The 18931-nt window shown below is 33.7% G+C and overlaps 2 long non-coding RNA genes across 2 annotated transcripts; both read left to right on the top strand.

Moving 5' to 3' along the window:
- Positions 1-3609: 3609 nt before the first annotated feature.
- Positions 3610-4425, top strand: LOC147388221 (uncharacterized). The gene is made up of 3 exons (XR_015171334.1): positions 3610-3875; positions 4061-4160; positions 4347-4425. It is a non-coding gene; the product is annotated as an uncharacterized LOC147388221 (long non-coding RNA).
- An 11842-nt stretch (positions 4426-16267) lies between these two features.
- On the top strand, positions 16268-17441 carry LOC147388220 (uncharacterized). Its single transcript, XR_015171512.1, has 2 exons — positions 16268-16449; positions 16992-17441. It is a non-coding gene; the product is annotated as an uncharacterized LOC147388220 (long non-coding RNA).
- Positions 17442-18931: the final 1490 nt, after the last annotated feature.

The following is an 18931-nucleotide window of genomic DNA, read 5'->3' as shown; positions in this document are numbered from 1 at the left end:
TAAATATTATCAAAATTTGTTAAACCACTTAAATATAGTTCTAAATGTATTAATTTCATTCTTTGATCTTAATAGGTTTCACAAATGCGATTAAATGATGAATACATAGATGAACAAATCTATCAGTTAACTCTTGGTCCTTCCCATAATGTGATGTTTTTCAAAGGGCTTCATTATAAATGACTTTAGATTTCACACCAAAGAATGAGATAGCAAAAGAAAAACTCAAAATAGTGGAGTATTTATCTTTGTAGAAACACATCATTTTGCAAGCGCTAAGGACATTAATTTGGTGATAGGTAATGTAGGATATTACGGCATCTTAAATGATGTTTTAGAGTTGAAGTATCCAGGTGGGAATCGGGTCATACTATTCAAATGTCATTGGTGGAATGTCATAAATTGTGGGTATTTAAGCAAGATGAATATGGTTTCAAGTGTTTGAATGTTACACGGAACTTAACCACCAATGAACCATACACTCTTGCAAATCAAGCATAACATGTATTTTATATAAAAGATACCACCCATTGTGATTGGCGTGTTGTAATAAATACACAACCATGAGACTTATACAATATGAAGCTGACAGATGCAAAACCTTTCCAAGATATTGAGTTAGGGTTACATCAAAATGCAATTGATACAAATGATGATGTTATCATTTGCAAAATGAAGGATATCGAAGGAGTACTTGTCAAAGGATATATCGGTGATGATCAAGGCTTCATTAATGATGATGATGATGATTACGTCTAGCATATGATTATGTAAATTGTTAATTTTTTATAATAGTAGTTCATTTTAATAAAATGAAATCAATCTGTCATTTGATGAATATATTGATTTTAATTATCTGAGAAATTGTTTGTTAGATATGTTGCATAGAAAATCATCCAAGTAGGTGGTCTAACAGACAGAGGGGAGAAATAACTTATCAAATTTAGTCTTAGATGCATCATCTAGTATAGCAAGACTAAGTATGAGAGTTGGAAATGGGAGCAGCAATACAAGTATGATATGTTTTATTAAGTTAGTTTAAATACCTTCAACCCACATTTTAAAGGTCTCCATCAAACTTATGGTCGAGATTTGAGGGATTCCAAAACAAGTTGTATAGCCTAATCCTTAGAAGAGCTTTATTGATCTGAAACTAGAACTGTTTGAGGTTTTCAATCAATTGAATGGCTGAATAGATACTTGAAGCCTTAGAGCAGTAACCCTAAAAAGATGTCTTACAAATGCCCAATTTTCGAAAGACACTATTTGTCTCGCCTTTGATTTTTTAGTTAGGGTGAGAATTCTTAACATCTCAAAGCCAAAGCTTTTGATTTAAGAGTTTAATTTCTTGTAGGAAGATAGCATACGTTTTTATATTTCTTTCTTTTTCTGATCAATGCAGGAAAAAAGAAGATTGGAAAAAAAGAAAAAGGATGTTTACTCAAAGATTGACATGGATAATTGATTTACCTGGCCTTGATATCCACCAAGAGAGATTGTTGAGAAAAGATAATTCAAAGAGACCAGGGATTGTAATAGTAGATTATTTGGTGAGGTGGGATTGCAGAGTGTGGAAAGCCAGATCCACCAAAGATGCATGCAGAGAGAAATTTGGCGTCGAGATGCGAAGTTAGAGATCATCTCTATGACATCTAATGTTGTGTAAGATTGGTTGCATGGATGAGTCGTTGTTTTCCATTATAACGATGGGTGGTTTAGGCATGATTTTTGAAATTGGTGGTCTTTCTTTTGGTTTTCGTGGAAGCAGCCATAAGAGCAGTACGTGCTCCTCTAGGGTTATGTTGTTAGTCTTCTTAATATTACTTCTAAAATTGGGTCTCATTTTTTTGTTTTTCTTTGTATGTGCTACTACAAAAATTTCCCAAACTGAATCTTGTAAATGGAAGCTCATTTGCATCGTCAAAACAGGCGCAATTCTCTGTTGTATGGTTGTTAATGGATATAAATAAATCTTTAAGAACTTTTTTTCTTTTGTTGCTAAAACACCAACGCAATATGTTTTATTTTCTTGGTGTGTCTTCTACTGACCCAAATATTCAACAGTTATTCTGATTCCATAGGTAAAGAATCTAGAGAATAAGTTACAAAATTTCCCTCTGTGAACACATTACTTCCCACTGAACACTCTCCAAGAGATGTAGGAAATCCCTTACACATTCTTAAAATATCCAAGCATGAACTATGATGTCGTGCAAAATATCTTGAGAAAACAAAGAAAAGAAGAAGATAATTATCAATTAATTTCATAAATTTGACGTAGAACTTTCTCAATGACTTAAAGGGACTTATAATCTATGAATTTTTATTTTGATTGAAGTATTTATAATTGAGATTAGACTTGAGGGAATATTTGTAGAGATGACAGTTTGTTGAATTTCTAAGCCTTTTGTTTGATCATGGAAATTAATTGTGGAAAAAGATGATGGAAGATGATATGTTATCTGTTTAGAATACCATTTTTATCTAATTTATTATTACTACTTGATAGTGTTTGCTTACCTTCATAAGGTAATTTGGGTTCATGAAACTAATCAGTCATAGTTATTCTCTAATTATATTGCCGTCCTAATTTATTTTAGATCAAGCATTGACTCAATAGATAGATCGTATGAAATCATCCACCTAACCATGATATGTTCCCTCATCATAGACATGACATCCGTTCTTCAGTTGATTCTATGTATATTTATAATTTTTTCAATGATAAAAAAGGAAAGATTACAGAAGCCTGAATGTGCTGTGATTACTTAAATCAGGGGTTGTTACCGACTGTGATTGCATAAATATAGGGACTGTTATGGTAACAATTAAAATATTATCCTTTTATAGATATCTAATGAGCTTGTGTATCTCATGCCTCCTAAGAAGATGATGTGCTCTTGTTTGATAGAAGTTTCGACATTGGAATAAAAAAATTCTGATAGAATGATGGAGAAAAAAATCTACAAAGCGAACAAGTAGTTCAATCCAAAAACATAATGAAAATAGAGGATGATGAAAAATTCTAAATTCATGTGAAGTTAAGAATGACAAAGGGACATGGAAGCACTAGGCTCAATAGCCCTTCCAATGGAACATGGGTTTTTATTGGGCCAATGAAGGCTTGATAATAGGGGATCTAGAGGCTTCAAGATGGGAGCTTAAAGAGGTGAGCATGATCATGTACCATTTAGAGGCACGAGATACAGAGTTTAATCGTTAAAATTTCAGATATTCAATTGGTTTCCAATAGGATTGGTCCCTTCCAATTAAACTTAAGCCAGTTGAGGTCACTTAATTTGTGTCAAGATGATAATGGAAATTTAGTTAGGAGAAGTGAACGGGTGAGAAGGAACACTACGTCATATTGGGGTTTTGCGACGTTGGAATCGCGCTAAAAACAACTGCGAAAGGCTGTCGTTTAACCGTCGTTTCAACGATAAGTAGTAAAAGTTGGGGTGCCAATAGCCACTCTAATTTTTTTTTTCTCATCTTCGTTTACAAAAGCTCGTCTCCTTCTTCTCTGTCTCACTCTCATTGATAAACTCTATCTCTCCCTCTCACTGATCTGTCTCTCACTCTCACTAAGTAAACTCTATCTCTGTCTCAACTCCGTCGCTCTTCTCTCTCTCTCTCTCGAATCTCTCTCTGTCGAATCTATCTCTTTTTAAGTTTCGATCTAGAAGATCAACTCTCTAAGTTTCGATCTAGAGAGATAGATCAACTCTCTCTCTAGTGAATCTCTTTCTCTAAGATCGACTCTCTCTAAGTTTCGATTTGCAAATTTTAGGGCAGAATCGATCGAAGTTTGATCGAAGGTGTTAGTGATTTGTTTGATCTCCCTCCCTTTGCTTGGTTTGTGATCGAATCTTCAGGTATGTTAAAGTTTTTTATTGAATCTCTGATTTTCCTTAATTAATTTATGGTTTCAAATGATGCTTGTTGTCTAGATTTTAATTTCTTCTTTAAAGCATTATAGGTATGCCTCAAGAATATATATATTCCTCGTCTGAGTTTTGTTGGCCCTGGTTATGAAATATTATATATTTGTTAATTGTAGATTTTTGAAAGCAAGAAATTTCGAAATTGATAAAGCAAAACACATGTGGGCTGAAATGATTCAGTGGAGGAAGGATTTTGGTGCTGACACTATTCTAGAGGTATTTTGGTCCTGGTTTTAGACTTCTATGGAGCAGTGTCCCAAATCCCAATCACTTACATTCTTGGAATTGTTCTGATTAGTTGGAGTTGATGCACTCATAGTTATTCTTTAACGTGAATTAGCATGTCTCTTATTCCAAGCTGTAATATATACAAAGTAACTAACTTATGGATTCACAGGATAGGTGGGGTACATTTTCACTTGGATTTGAAATGGCGAACGGTCTAGCTCCTTTGTCAAACCTTGGCAAAAGAACAAAAGGTTACAACTAAAACTTTTCCAATGTTTCTTGCATGTATAAGAGAACTAAGATATGTTTTCGATATAATTGAGATGGTTCGATTGATATCTGTTTTGTGTGATATTATGACTTTCAAGTTTTATTTTTATACCATTTGGCACTATATAGACTCATGACCAATGAACAAAAGACACAAACAGTTGTATTACTATCTGAAACCAACAAGTTTCACATTTGATAAGCCCCATAAATGGGAAAATATATATTTCACATACAATAGTTCATGTTAAGCATATAGCATTGAAACTGTCTCTTTAAAGAAATTGTTATACACTATCAGATGAAACATTTTCAATCAAACGAATTACATTACTTTAATGCTTCACACATATTCGATATGTGCTTGTGCTGGTGGATCGAATTACTTTATGGTTGTTGAATGATCTGAGTATATTTTTTTTTTTTTTGTAATTAGAGTTCGATTGGTTTTGTTATGGTTTGTTGAGATTTGGTAATTAGGAAAATTGAAACTTGGACCAGACACCCAATTGAAGGATGTTTTTTTTCAAAAAATTGATTCGATTTATCTTACTTGAGCTAAAAGTGTTTTGTTTTTCTTCCTATTTCGGGAGTTCTAGATTATAAAGAAAAATGTTGGCAGGAAATAGCCTTTTTTACTTGATTTATTATGCTCTTCAAGTTCTCAAAGAAGATTTTGTTTGAATGTATTTGTATTTGATTCCAAGATTTGATATACTTTTCCACATTGGCATTAACTTAGCCTCTTGTCGCATAGAGTATGTGTGGCACTCAAGCTAATCCCCTAATATAGCCTCACCTAAGAGTCCAAGGAGTTCCTTTGATTTCACTAAGGCACTCACTTACTCAACAAAATACTCACACACTTAGAAAGAGGGATCCACCATAGGTGTGATGAGGGAAAAAATGATTGAGTATGTATAGTTCATAGTTCTGTTCATGTCTTCATGATGTACGTTGTCTATGTGAAGATATGTATGTTTAGGAGAACTACATGCTTCTGTCCTTTGTAGGTATGCTAAAGAGGTACTTCAAAAGGAAATGCTTCCCCATGGTAGAGTTGAGGAATATTGTGAAATAAAGAAAGCTTATTATTTTGGGTAGGTTCTGCCTACCCTTGTCTCTTGTTATTGTCGTGTTTTACTCTTTGTTTAGAGCAATTGAATTTTCATTTTGATGTCGTGTTGTAAGCATTGGACTATTAATTGTGAGAGCATCCTATAGAAGCGTTATGTAATGTGGATTACATAACTGTGTTCTTGTTTTCAAGGACATATATTGATAAGAAATGCCCATTTACTGGCAATGTTTCCTTAGGGATGTCCATGGTGATTATCTTGCTTTTGACACAAGATTCTTTGAAGGATATTTTTATTTTTTGTTAGATCATTCTTAGAAAGCAAAATAGAATGTTTTCCTTTTGGAAGGATCATTACTAAAGGAGGTACGCATTGCTAGTTAAGGCTTTTTGATAGACTAGGTCATATGTTGCACACAAAATTTCTTGTTTTTGTTTTATTTGAACTTAAGTCAAAGCTTTACAAATTTCCTACTACTTTAGTGTTTAGCATTTTATCCAAATTTTGTGCACGTATGCTCAAACGTTTGTTTCAGAGGAGCTGGGAAATTCTTTATTTTTGTATTTTCCATTTAAGTTGATATATGGACTTTGTTAGTTCGATTGTTAAAAGATGGTTGGATGTTTGTTTCTTGCATTGCACTATTTACACATTCATAGGTCAAAAGAGGCATTTATTTCCCCAACACCATAGAGTTAGTAAGTGTGGTAAGGTACTGTGCTGTTGTAATCACTCATGTTCTCCTGAAAAACTAATGCTGGAACCTAAAACACTAAAGTAGAAATGGTAAAGCCTGAAACATGAGGAGTTGCAGTCCAAGAAACAATGTTGACAGCAACTAGAACCTTTGGGAAGTTCTAATATGTGGATAAGATGCACTTGGGGATTATTAGTTTGCCTTAACCGTAAATGCCTTTTTTTGGGGTCATATATGATTTCAAGTTGTCCAAGGTGGACGACCTAGGAAGTCATTTGATCCATGAGACCTCCTATCTTCTTCTTCATTTTCTGTGACCTAGGAAGTCAGGGGTCTATTTTTCGAAGATTCCTTATATAGATGAATGGAGTAGTAGATTGTAGTGTCTTCCTTGTAACATTTTATGGCTGGTCATCTTGGTCGTTTTCTATTGAATATATTTATACCTATAAAAAAAGTTTAACAGAAATGTTGGCATTTGATGCTTAAAATGACAATTAATTTTATTGTTATTTTAGAATTGCATTCTGCTCTTTAATCAAACGTTTCATATGTGGCTGTTGGACAGGTATGTCTTGTTGAGTCATTTAGATTGTCCCTGATTGTTTTTGAATGGGACTATTGTTACTGTAGTAAATAAGTAGTGTTTTTTTGCAGCAATTGTCTCTAAAACAAGAGGTAGAAGGTCTTCAAGACCTTCACCAGTCAGTAGAGATTTTGATTCGTTTGCTTTGTGTTGTTCCTAGGTGGGGAGAGAAAAATGTTCAGGTACTTAATCTATTTGTTTATATGACTGAAGGGGATCTATGGGGGTTTTATGGATGCTTTAGATAACTTCTCTCATTTTTTGGGACATCAATTCTAGTCTTGAATATATCTGAACAGTAGCCAGGACTACTTTGAACTTGCTTCTTTTCCTACATCCTTATGTTCATCTACGTGCCCTTTTTTGGTTGTGTTTATTGACTAATGTATTCTTAAACAACTTTCCATCATTTTTTAGTGTCATTGAAAGTTCAGTGGCGACCATTTCTATGACACTTTGGTGAATACTCACTTCATGCGGTGAGTTTTCTGTTCTACCCTTTTGTTCTGATGCTTTATGTTCTTAAATAATTCAGTGGGGATTGGAATTTTAGGATATATGCAATACTTGTCTTGGTGCACATGCATGTCAGTGATTGTATGTTTGTGATCTGATTAGATTACCATATTCATTGAAAATATTTATTTATGACATTAAAGATTGTGATATTTGTTTATACTCTTTTGCAAAAACATTGCAATCTTCAAATGGCTCCCTCTATTGACACCAATCATTTTCTTAGTAACTAGATTGCTAAATAAGCTACCATTTGATGCGCTTGGGTTGTCCCGTTGAAGTAGTCTGCCCATTTTTTTAACAAAGTATAGAATGCTCCATACAGTTGAGTTTTCTGGATACACCTTAGACTACTTGTCATGATTGGCATGCCTTTCTTTGTAAATGAATATAAATGGTATATATTATCAAAAGGAGGGTGGAGGAGGTTGAGGAGACGTACCTCCAACAAGGAGAAGGAAATTGAAGAACAAGCAAACAATGGGATGTGTTGTCACCAAACTGCTTGCATCGAAGTACACATGCCAAGATGTGTTGGCAAAACTTGCCAACACATCTTGATTTTGGGGTGACCAAAATTAGACATTATCCTAGCTTGTCTTGATTTGTCTTTCAGGATGTATGGGCCATCAATTCGGAGAGAAATATCCCATTTTTGGGAGGATCTAGATTACAGACATGAGAGATGAACGTGTTAGGTAGCTAAGTTGGTAAAGTCTATGGAGGAAAAGTTCAATTTGGCCAATTTGGTGGTCCAACAGTCTATCCCAAAACCTATTTCGTACTACCATCCCACTTGACTCGAGCTAAGAGTGTTTTCGCCAGACCCTTTTAGATTATAGAATTATTGCGAGATTGGTGAAATTTGGTCTCTATTTCGTGTAGACTGATTGGGGTGTTTAGATAGGTTTTTTGAGAGGGTGGATGTGAAAAAGATTTTTCTATTGGAGAAAATAACTAGTAATTAGATATAATATATAAGAGGACAGTGAGTCATCGTTGGAACAGAAGATGAAAATAGAGTTGCAATTTTTTTTTAAGCCAATGGTGAAATAGCTAGTTGAAGGAAAAGGAACAGTTAAAAATAAAAATTCCCTTCTCAGATGGCCAATACCCATAGGCCAAAAGAATAATAAGATAGCATTCTTGTATATGTTATTGCAGGTACCTGTAGCAAATGGCAGTGGATCATACCCATTTTATGTGGATGTTCCAAGAAATATGAGGTTCTTGTTTTCAAACAAAGTGATCACACCAGCAAAGGCCATTGCCAAATCAATTGTAAGGAAGATGTTTCTCTTGTCATGTATTTTTTTTTTCTTACCCTCTTTTCATTTTTTAAGGATCAGTGTATGTTCTTACGCATTGGGTAGTTTTTTTTATGGCCATTCAAGTTTTGATGGTTCATCAGTTGTTCATGATACTCTACCATATAATTGGAAACTATTGCAGGTGTTTCTGTTAAAGCCAGGGAATTTGGCATAAGAATATTTCGAGAAATTGGTCAACTCTTACATGGAAGACTATAATATGGAATATATATATATATATATTTGCCTTATATCCATTCCATTGAGTACATCGGTACTTCCCATGGTCTTCATTATCATAGCTATGAATTCATAATAAAAATTTTGGCTAGTTGTTTTTTTTTTTAAATGTTCACTTCCTTAAGTCTCTTTATGGTTAATGAGGGTGGCTATTTAATATTTTTAACACCCAAACTTGGAAAAGATTTCTCTTGCTCACACTTCCTTTTTTTTTTCCTATCGCGTATTTTCAATGATATTACAGGGAAATTGCAAAACATCTCTCACTGCCCCCAGTGAAGCTTCATTGCAGCATGCTTGTAGAGGATGCAATAAAGGCAACTGTTAAAAATTATGAAGCAAAGCGAGCCAAGTTGGGAGGGAGTGCCAATGCTGCACCTGTTGAGAACTCAACTGATGTTTGAATGAAAATTTACGTGTCAGAAATAGAGAGAGAAAAAAAATAAAACAGAAAAGAGAGAGAGAGAGAGAGAGAAAAGTCTGGAGAAGAAGTGTATGATCTATAACCCGTATGTCTCAATGATCTGCACTCGGTTATATGTTCCAGATTGTGGCAATTACAAGTGCTGCATTGGACGTGTTTAAGAATGAAGCAAAGAAGACAGTGGTTGCACTAGTTGATATGGAACGTGCTTTTGTTCCTCCCCAACACTTCATCCGTTTAGTGTAGAGGAGGTATGTTCAATAATTATTTGTTTTCTATATATATATTTTACTCCAAAATACGTACACACATCATCATCAACCCCTCATCTCAATTATTGGGGTCAGCAACATGAATCCTATATATCTGCATTACATGGTGTTTAATTACTTATAATCTTTTAATTACATGGGAGAGATACCAATAATAAAAGAACCTTAGAGGAAAATGAGGCAAATGAGGCTAAGTGATAGTACTAATGGGCTGAAATTTCACTATTTAACTTGCAAATGGGAGAGATACATGGCCTAGTTTTTAAGACTAGAACCACTGACAATTGTTGGGTTTTCAATTATTTTCAAGTGTGATTTATAAACTATTAATTCCCCATTTACCGTATAGTCATGACTTAACTTTTAAGATATTAGTGGTTTATCTCAGATCCAAATGATCATAAAAGAGCCCTTCTCATTAGATGAGGTATAGCTAACTCTACTGATGTTGTTGCTATCTTTAATGGCATTATTCAAGTTTTACTATTTCTTTGTTTTTGAAGTCGATCTGTCATATCTTGTTAATGTGGTTTGTTGTGTTGTAGATGATCAATCTGGCTGCTATTTGTAATCTAGCGGATTACAATATGCGTCCTCTTGATACAATTTAAAGCTATTTCATTGATGCACTCCCTTTGGTAAGCTTTTAGATCATCTGCTTTAGTGGAATCATGTGTATGTGTGTGGAAATTGATGAAGGTGTGTGATGTTGAATTCTTTAGGTTACGTATTGTATAGATGCCACCCAAATGACCGCCTTGAAAGCGTGCTGATTGGTGATCGATAGGGTCCTTATCATTTAGTTTAATTTCATATATGCAACGTTAAATTTGCATAATTGTTTGATTTTACTTTCTAAAAATAAATAATTTATAGTAGGTGGCTGAAAATAGTTAGATTTATGAAAGTTGAAGATGAGGGGAGGGGCATTTGGGTCTTTTCATGTTATTAGTTGGGGTGTAGGTCATCAATGTCAAAACATAGGGGAATCTCCAACATTTAGCAACATGTGAGGGGGTCAGGTATAAAATAAAATTTTTTTTTAAACAAAATACACTATAGCGACGGTCGGCAACCGTCGCTATATCTCTATTTACTGTCGTTTTTTCCGACTGCCTTGGACAGTCGTTTTTAAAAAACCACTCCTTTTAAAACGACTCGTTTTCTGACTGTAAGGGCAGTCGTTTTTGGCGCATTATGACGTAGTGGAATTTGGTTACCCCAGGGAAAACATGGAGAAGATTGACCATTAGAGAGGGATGGAATATTTTTATATGATCAATTTTGAAGAAGATGGGATTTTCTTATCATTGGCTAATATGGGAGATGAGGAGAAAAGCCGATTAGCCGAAGTTCGAGTCATATAAGGACTTGTCTTCCTAGATCTCTAATTAAATAAGCATGCCCGTTACAAAAACTAACTCGCCTCCTTCTAATTCTAAGGGAAAAGCTAAAGGAAAAGGACGGAAGGTCTGGAAAAAGTCTACAGTCCAATTCGATATATCTCTTTCAGCATGGAACGCGATAAGGCTGAAATATTCAAATATAGGGAGATCAATATAGGATTTCATAAGTTTCGAGGTTTAATTGATGGACCCAATCCATGTGATGACTCTAGTTCAGGTTTGTAATGGCTTTTGAGTCTAATTAGTGATTTGTTAATGTTCCTGCTGTCGCCTCCTGGATATTTTCAATTTGAAACATCATTTGTTCATGTTGCAAACTTGGGTATGTATAGGTCTTCATTGTAGACTGATTTGAGAAGGTTAAAAGACTAATTACAATCAGTGGGTGGTGTTTGGCGATTTTAATACTATCAGTGCCTTCGTTAATGTATGACCTAATTAGTGCAATTGGGTCTCCTATCAATTGCGCCTGCTTATGTCGGAGAACTGATTGCGTGCTAAAGCTTAGGATGTGGATGTTGTCTATGTATAGGGTACTACTACGTTAAAAATGTCAAAACGGCGAAAAAAGTGTGGAATAGGGGAAGGTTTGGGAGGATTGAGAGCAGAAAAATGATTTCCAAGGAAAGACTCCATGATGTTCAGGGACAAATCCGTATGAATCTTGCATTTCAGGAGAAGACTGAATTTGCAGATGTAAATAAAGTGTTCATCATCAAGGAATCAATCTTTACAGCATTGATTTGCATATGTAGAAGAGAATGCCAGGAAGGGAGAGCAACATAAATTGAATAAAGCAAGCTTATGATGAAAGAAACGATGGACTACATTTAATGTTCAAATAATGCTATGATTATTTTTGGCCAAGCATGCAAGAGAATGCATCAATAAAACTTTTTGTACAAGAGTGTTTAGGATGAAATAGGGAATTAGGACCAGTATTAGGTCTTCCAAATTATTATACAAATTTTCACTCGTTCATCAGCCAACAAGGAGCATAAAGCTTGATTGAAGCATTACAACTTGGCAAAGAAAATCAGAATATCTATGTGACTAAAAACAAATATACCAGCAGCCCACACAACGCCTTACTTGTCTCTGAATTAAAAGTGTATCCACCACCTGCCAAACCTGGATCGACAATGCTACAGCCATCAACATTGATTATAAACCAATCTATTGAGGTCGTCTGTGGCTTCCTCAACTCACAACATCACTAAAATATGTTTATCATCAACACCACCTATTCTTCTCAGACTTTGACTTTAAAATTCTGCCAACTCTCTTCACCAAGAAAAGGTGCTATTCAATCGAAAATTCGAAAAAGATAATATCGTTTAGTAACTGATTTCTCCATTTGATCAATGTTCATCCTGGTACCATTTTGTCAGATATGGGCCACATAGCTCAACACTACAGATAATCCACATGCTCCACAATTATTAACTTCCACTATTGACTGAGTAAATATAAATTGAGAATTTCATTCAATGTTTAAAACATAATAGATCTTATTTATGTTTAAAATGTCTAAATTAGTCACTAATTGTGATATATATATCTTGCATCATATCTTGAAATAACACAGCAAAGAAAAAGGGAAGTTATCAATTGATTCGATAGATGTGATGTGCATGCATCACTACAAAAAAATTGCAAAATACGAACAAATATTTAAAACGGCATTACGCCGTTTCTATTTAAAGACAGTATTAAACCGTTTTACCTATTAAAGCCGTTTCTATTTAAAAACAGTATTAAACCGTTTTACCTATTAAAGCCATTTTAATCATGTTTTAAACATCCTATTTCCATCTCATTCTATGGGAACGAACCACACTCTCTCTCTCTCACATTACTGCTGCAACCACTTCTCTCTTCCTTCGTTTTCACCACCTCCTAGCACAGTTACTTCTCTCAGCCTTCATCTCCATAACTCAATGCAACGTCCCCTTGCTGCACCTCATCACTATAGTCGATGTACTACCCCCTCCACAACTCCCTCTCTCTGTCTTCATCTGCCTCACATACCAGCAGCAATGCCTCCGGCGCTCTCTGCCCAGATCCACTGTTACAACCACACCATGTTCTGCCCAATCTCTTCGACTCACTACTACAGCAGAACGTCTCTCTCTGTCCTCATATCTTGCATATCCACAGCAATAAATACTCACAATTCTTTTGGTCATACCTGAAGGAATCTCTTATATTTTTTGTTCTCTTCTTTCGTTCCTTATTCTAGATGGAAAATTCATTATTTTTCTCTACTTTAGCGTGTTAAATCTGCCCCTACATTGACATCTCACGTTAATTTTTGGCATCATGATCCTCATAAAGTTTATTATGAAAAAGATTATTTTCCTCTTTGGAATTGCGACCCTATATAATATTTTATCGTGTTTCAAATAACTCACCATAGGGGAGATACATATTTCTTTATATTTACTTGTTGCAAATTAATAGGATTAGGAGAAATATTTGTGAGCATCTCTTTTGTTTATTTATTTTTATGTTAATAGGATTATGAGATTTGTTTTTGTTAAAATGTTACGATCATTGTGCTCAGATTGGATTTGTATGACTTATGACGACATTCAAACTCCTTGCATTATTTTAGGGTTGAAAAATATATTTTTACGATGAATTTGAGATGAGTTGAAAATTGTTCCATGTCATAATTCATTTCCTAACTTGATGAATATATAGGTCGGTGAATGATCATTGCTTTTTTGGAAAAATCAAAAATTATATATGCATACAAGTTTGGTTAATTTCAGAATTGGATGAATGTGTATTTTTCTTCAAATTTGGAAATTTTGTATGTATTAATATTTGTCAATCTCCAATGTGGTAAGAATAATAACGTGAATGTTTTTTTTTATTGTTATTTTATAAATTTCCATCTTGGTGATTTGTTGTAAATTCATAATTTTCTAATTTAGGACTCCATGTTCATAAAATTCTTCTTTTGGGAAGCTATATTTGCAAATTGTTGGAAGATTCATGTTTCATACTTTCTAATATGAAATTGCATGATTTTCTATTTTGGGAAATTATATATTCATAAATTTTTAATTTAGAATTTTAACATTTAAATAATTTTCCAAATTAGGAGATTTTACATTTTCATATTTAAAAATTTCACGTTCATAGAAATTTGTGATTTTCTAATTCGGAAATTCTATATTTTGAAGCATTCTATTTTGAAAAAATCATGTTTTGCACATTTCTAATTTGGAACTCATCTTATATTTGTTATTCTCTATGTCAAAAAATTCATTTTTATAAATTTCTAATTTGTGAATTCATCATATTTGCAAATTTCAGATTTGAAAATTTTTCTTAACTTGGAAACTTTGTAAATTGCTAATTTAGAAATTTTACTTTTATAGTTTTCTAATTTGAAGATTTTTACAAATTTTTGTTTTATTCGATTTGAAAAATGTTGCATATGTAGATTCTCAACTAAAAGATATTGCCATGTGAATTTTAGAAAATGAGATGAAATTAGGGTATTTCCAAAGTTTTTATTTTTGCGTGGAATTCGAGAAATCATGTGATGCTTGGAAGAATCTTAGTCGTAAGATTCGTTTAGCAAATCTGATATAGATTCACAATGATTAGATACTAGTTTGACTTTTAGTCTTTGTATGTTGATCATAAGATAATTTTGGATCGTAAAAGGGACCAATAACTTCGGTCGGACGGGTTCGGTGCTTAACACCTTCTAAAACCCGTAATCTAACTCCTGACCCATTTCTCTGATCCGTGGACCGATCCATGTCCATTTGTAGTTATTTGTGGTTCCTAGACCTAAACTAGGTGGCGACTGCCATTTCTCGAAAATCTCCCATTTACTAATTTGACTCCTATTCACTATTTAGTGAAAAATGGTCGAAGTGATTTCACTTGTGTTTTGTTTTTTCTATTTGTTTTCTTATTTTGATTGAGTCGTTTTCTTATGACTCTGTTTTTATCATGTTTTGATGGAATAAGGTCATGAAAGTTTAAAATGGACTGCATCATGTGTTTAGCATTCCTAAGCAAACTGGGTGGTGGAACACTTGTTCATCTGTTTATCGTCGAATTTTTAGAGCTTGACGTTGTTTATAAAGGTGTTGAATGTTAGAGATGACAGCTACAAAGGTAAGCTTAACCTTCATTAACAATATTTCTAGAAATTGAAAATGGGGTCCTTTCCCCAATTCACTAGAATACTTATATTTCTCGTGGGGAATCAATATACCCAACGATAGGAGAGACAAATATTCTTTCCTTAATTGATGACATCATTTATGCCATATGTTAAACGAATGTTGGATTGTGATCAAATTTGGTCACAGATCTGTGGGCAAAAAATCACTCTCTAAAACTTCAGCCTATACCAAAGAAAGGAGGGAGGGAGGGAGGGAGGGAGGGAGGGGGGGGGGAGGGAAGGAGTTAATAAAACATTATACCACTCTCTTAGCAAATGAATATGAAAAGAGCAGGTGCTTAATCGACTCTACGTCCTTACAGCGCACCGCTCATTATACGTCAAATCATTGGATCTCTCTCTAAAAGTTCAGCTTATCAAAAAACAAATAAATAAAAAAATAATGTTAATAAAACTTTATACCACACTCTCTTAATAAATGAATAAGAAAAGAAAAGTGCTTAATGGACTCTATGTCCTTATAACACATCGCTCATTCAACCTCAAATCATTCACTTGGATGACAATTAAAAGATTAGAATAACAGTTTCAACAAAACTATCTAAGCTTGACATTGTATAAAAATGAAATAACAAACATAATCAAAATCTATGATGGAGATGATTGCTTAAAGTGTAACAAGACATAATCGAAATGACGACAAAATTCACTATTATTATTGTACCTTAGACAGGACTTCTCTAAACTCATAGACGTAGCTGAGATGGAAGGAAAACTATTCAGGTTATCTAGAGATGAGCACATGTTTTTTATCTATCTTCTTAGAGAATCCCCAGGAATTTCCATCAACATTAGCGTTTTTTCCTATTTTATTTGTTGTTTTGTTAAGGTGCATTGAATGCACCTTTGAACGTATTTTGTAAAATCTTTTATTAAGGCATTTTTGGAAAGAAAATAAATTTTCATGATGTATTTAATACCCTTTAATGTTAGCCTTACGATACATGTTAACAAAACAATCCTAAAAACATGAAATTAAATTTTCTTTTCGAAGAAATTATTAGAGAAAGAAAGAACTTTCCATGTCAGCCAATATTCAATCAATCGAACAGATGAAATAGGATGATATTCCCTAGGGAACCTTCTAGTGAATTAGCCATATGATTGAATAGATGGCTGAGTCCTTGTAATTGAAACCCTAAAACAAGATTATAAATACCCTATTTTCAACAGACTCATCATCCCTAGCCGCTTCAAGCAAAGGCATGAAAAGACGATCTTTCACAACAATGGCTACTCCTCTCTCTCCCTCAAATCGCTGGTAAGATGAGATTCCATTAGATCCTGAAGTCTTTGATTTTGGATTTTAATATCTTGTTTGAAGATAGGATACATTTTAACCATTTAAAATGAGGTTTTATTTAACAGTACTGCACTTGCTTTATGATCCATCTATTCAGAGAATCTGTTGAAATCTCCTTCCATTTTAGCATATTTCCTTATTTCAGAAGTTGCCTTTCAAGTTTTTAAATAAAACCTAATTAATGTTACAAGCAGTGGTACATCTTTTTGACGGAAATAGTAGCTTCAACCCACATTTTAAACGTCTCCATCTAACTGACGATTGGTATAGCCTAATTCTTAGAAGATCTCTATTGATCTGAAACTAAAAGTGTTTGGGGTTTTCAATCAATTGAACGGCTAAATAGATGGTTGAAGCCTTGGAACTGTAACCCTAAAGAGATGTTACCAATACCGAATTTTCTAAAGACTCAATTTGTCTTGCCTTTGGTTTTGGAGTTTAATCTTTCATAGGAAGATAGGATACATTTTAATTTGTCTTTGTTTTTCTTTTCAATGCAGGAAAAAAGAAAATTGGAAAAAAAAATAGAGAAAAAGGATGTATACTGAAAGTTTGACATGGATCGATGATTTACCTGACCTTGACATCCTCCAAGAGATATTGTTCGAAAAAGATAATTCAGAGAGACCAGGGATTTAATAGTAGATTATTTGGTGAGGTGGGATTGCGGAGTGTGGCAAGCCTGATCCACTAAGGATGGAGAGGGAAATGTGGCATGGAGATGCGAAGTTAGAGACCATATCGATGATTTCTGATGATGTGTATGAGTGGTTGCATGGATGAGTCATTTTTTTTCGTTATAACGATAGGTGGTTTAGGCTTCATTTTTCAACCTGGTGGTCTTTATTTTTGTTTTCGAGGAAGCAGCCATTTGAGCAGTAGGTCCTCCTCTAGGGTTCTATTGTTCGTCTTCTTCTTAATATTACTTCTCAAATTGGGTCTGATTTTTATGTTTTTCTTTGCATGTGCTACTTCACAAATTTCCCAAGCCGAATCTTGTAAACGTAAGCTCATTTGCATCGTCAAAACAGGCGCAATTCTCAGTTGTGTAGTTGTTAATCGATGTAAATAAGTCTTTAAAATTTATTTATTTTTGTTGCTAAAACACCAACACAATATATTTTATTCTGTTGGGGTGCCTTCTAATGACCAAACATACAAGAGTTATTTTGATTCCATAGCTAGAGAATCTAGAGCATAAGTTACCGAATTTCCCTCTGTGAACACATTACTTCCCACTCAACACTCTTCAAAAGATGCCGGCAATCCCTTAGCCTTTCTTAAAATATCCAGGCATGAACTATGCTGCTGTGCAACATATCTTGAGATAACAAAGAAAAGAAGATGATAATTATCAATTAATTTCATAAATTTGATGAAGAACTTTCTCAATGACTTAAAGGGAATTATAATCTATGAATTTTTATTTTGATTGAAGGATTTATAATTGGCATTAGACTTGAGGGAATTTTTGTAGAGATGACAGTTGGTTGAATTTTTAAGCCTTTTGTTTGATCATGGAAATTAACTGAGGAAAGAGATGATGAAGATGATTTATTATTATTTCTTGACTGTGTTTTCTTAACTTCATAAGGTAATTAGGGTTCATGAAACTAATCATTCATGGTTATACTCTAATTATATTGCCCTCCTAATTTATTTTAGATTAAGCACTGACTCAATAGATAGATTGTACGACATCATCCACCTAACTATTATATCTTCCCCCATCATAGACATGACATCCGTTCTTGGGTAGATTGGATTTATATTTATAATTTTTACAACGATTAAAAAGGAAAGATTACAGAAAGTGGAATTGGTGGTGATTACTTAAGTCAAGGGTTGTTACCAGCTGTTATTGCATAAATATTGGGACCGTTATGGTTACAATTAAAATATTATCCTTCTATAGATATCTACTTGACAGTTATATAGCTTTTACTATCCCTAACGAATAAAATAGATTGCAAACTAATTAATAAAAGAAGATACACAAAATCACGAACATACAAGCCCTCAATACGCTGGTGATCCACCAAGTAATCAATCCAGAATAGAATTCACTTCTAAAGGAAAAATGAATTCTATTAAAAGTTTCAATATCTTACATGAATTGTAATTAGGTTTAAAAAGAAATATTTTGTCTCAAAAAAATTTAAAATTGACAAGGAAATTTCCACTATTGATTGAGTAAATATAAATTGAGAATTTTGTTATCTAGGCAATGCTGGCTAGCAATTTAGTTGGAGATTCTGTTATAATTAAAAAACAGCTAGCAATCAATTTAAAGTACCTCAATAAAACATAATAGATCTTATATATGTTTGAAATGACACAGCAAAGAAAAGGAGTACTTATCAATTGATTTAATAGATATGATGTGCATGCATGAACTAGCTCATTGGTTTTAAGTCACTTCTCTCTGTATGATGATATA

This window comes from Akebia trifoliata, chromosome 13 (genome assembly GCF_017979445.1).
Source record: "Akebia trifoliata isolate Shusen 1 chromosome 13, ASM1797944v1, whole genome shotgun sequence".
NCBI classification, from domain to species: Eukaryota; Viridiplantae; Streptophyta; class Magnoliopsida; order Ranunculales; family Lardizabalaceae; genus Akebia; species Akebia trifoliata.
Note: the sequence above shows the minus strand (reverse complement) of the source record. Positions and strands in the feature narration are given on the sequence as shown.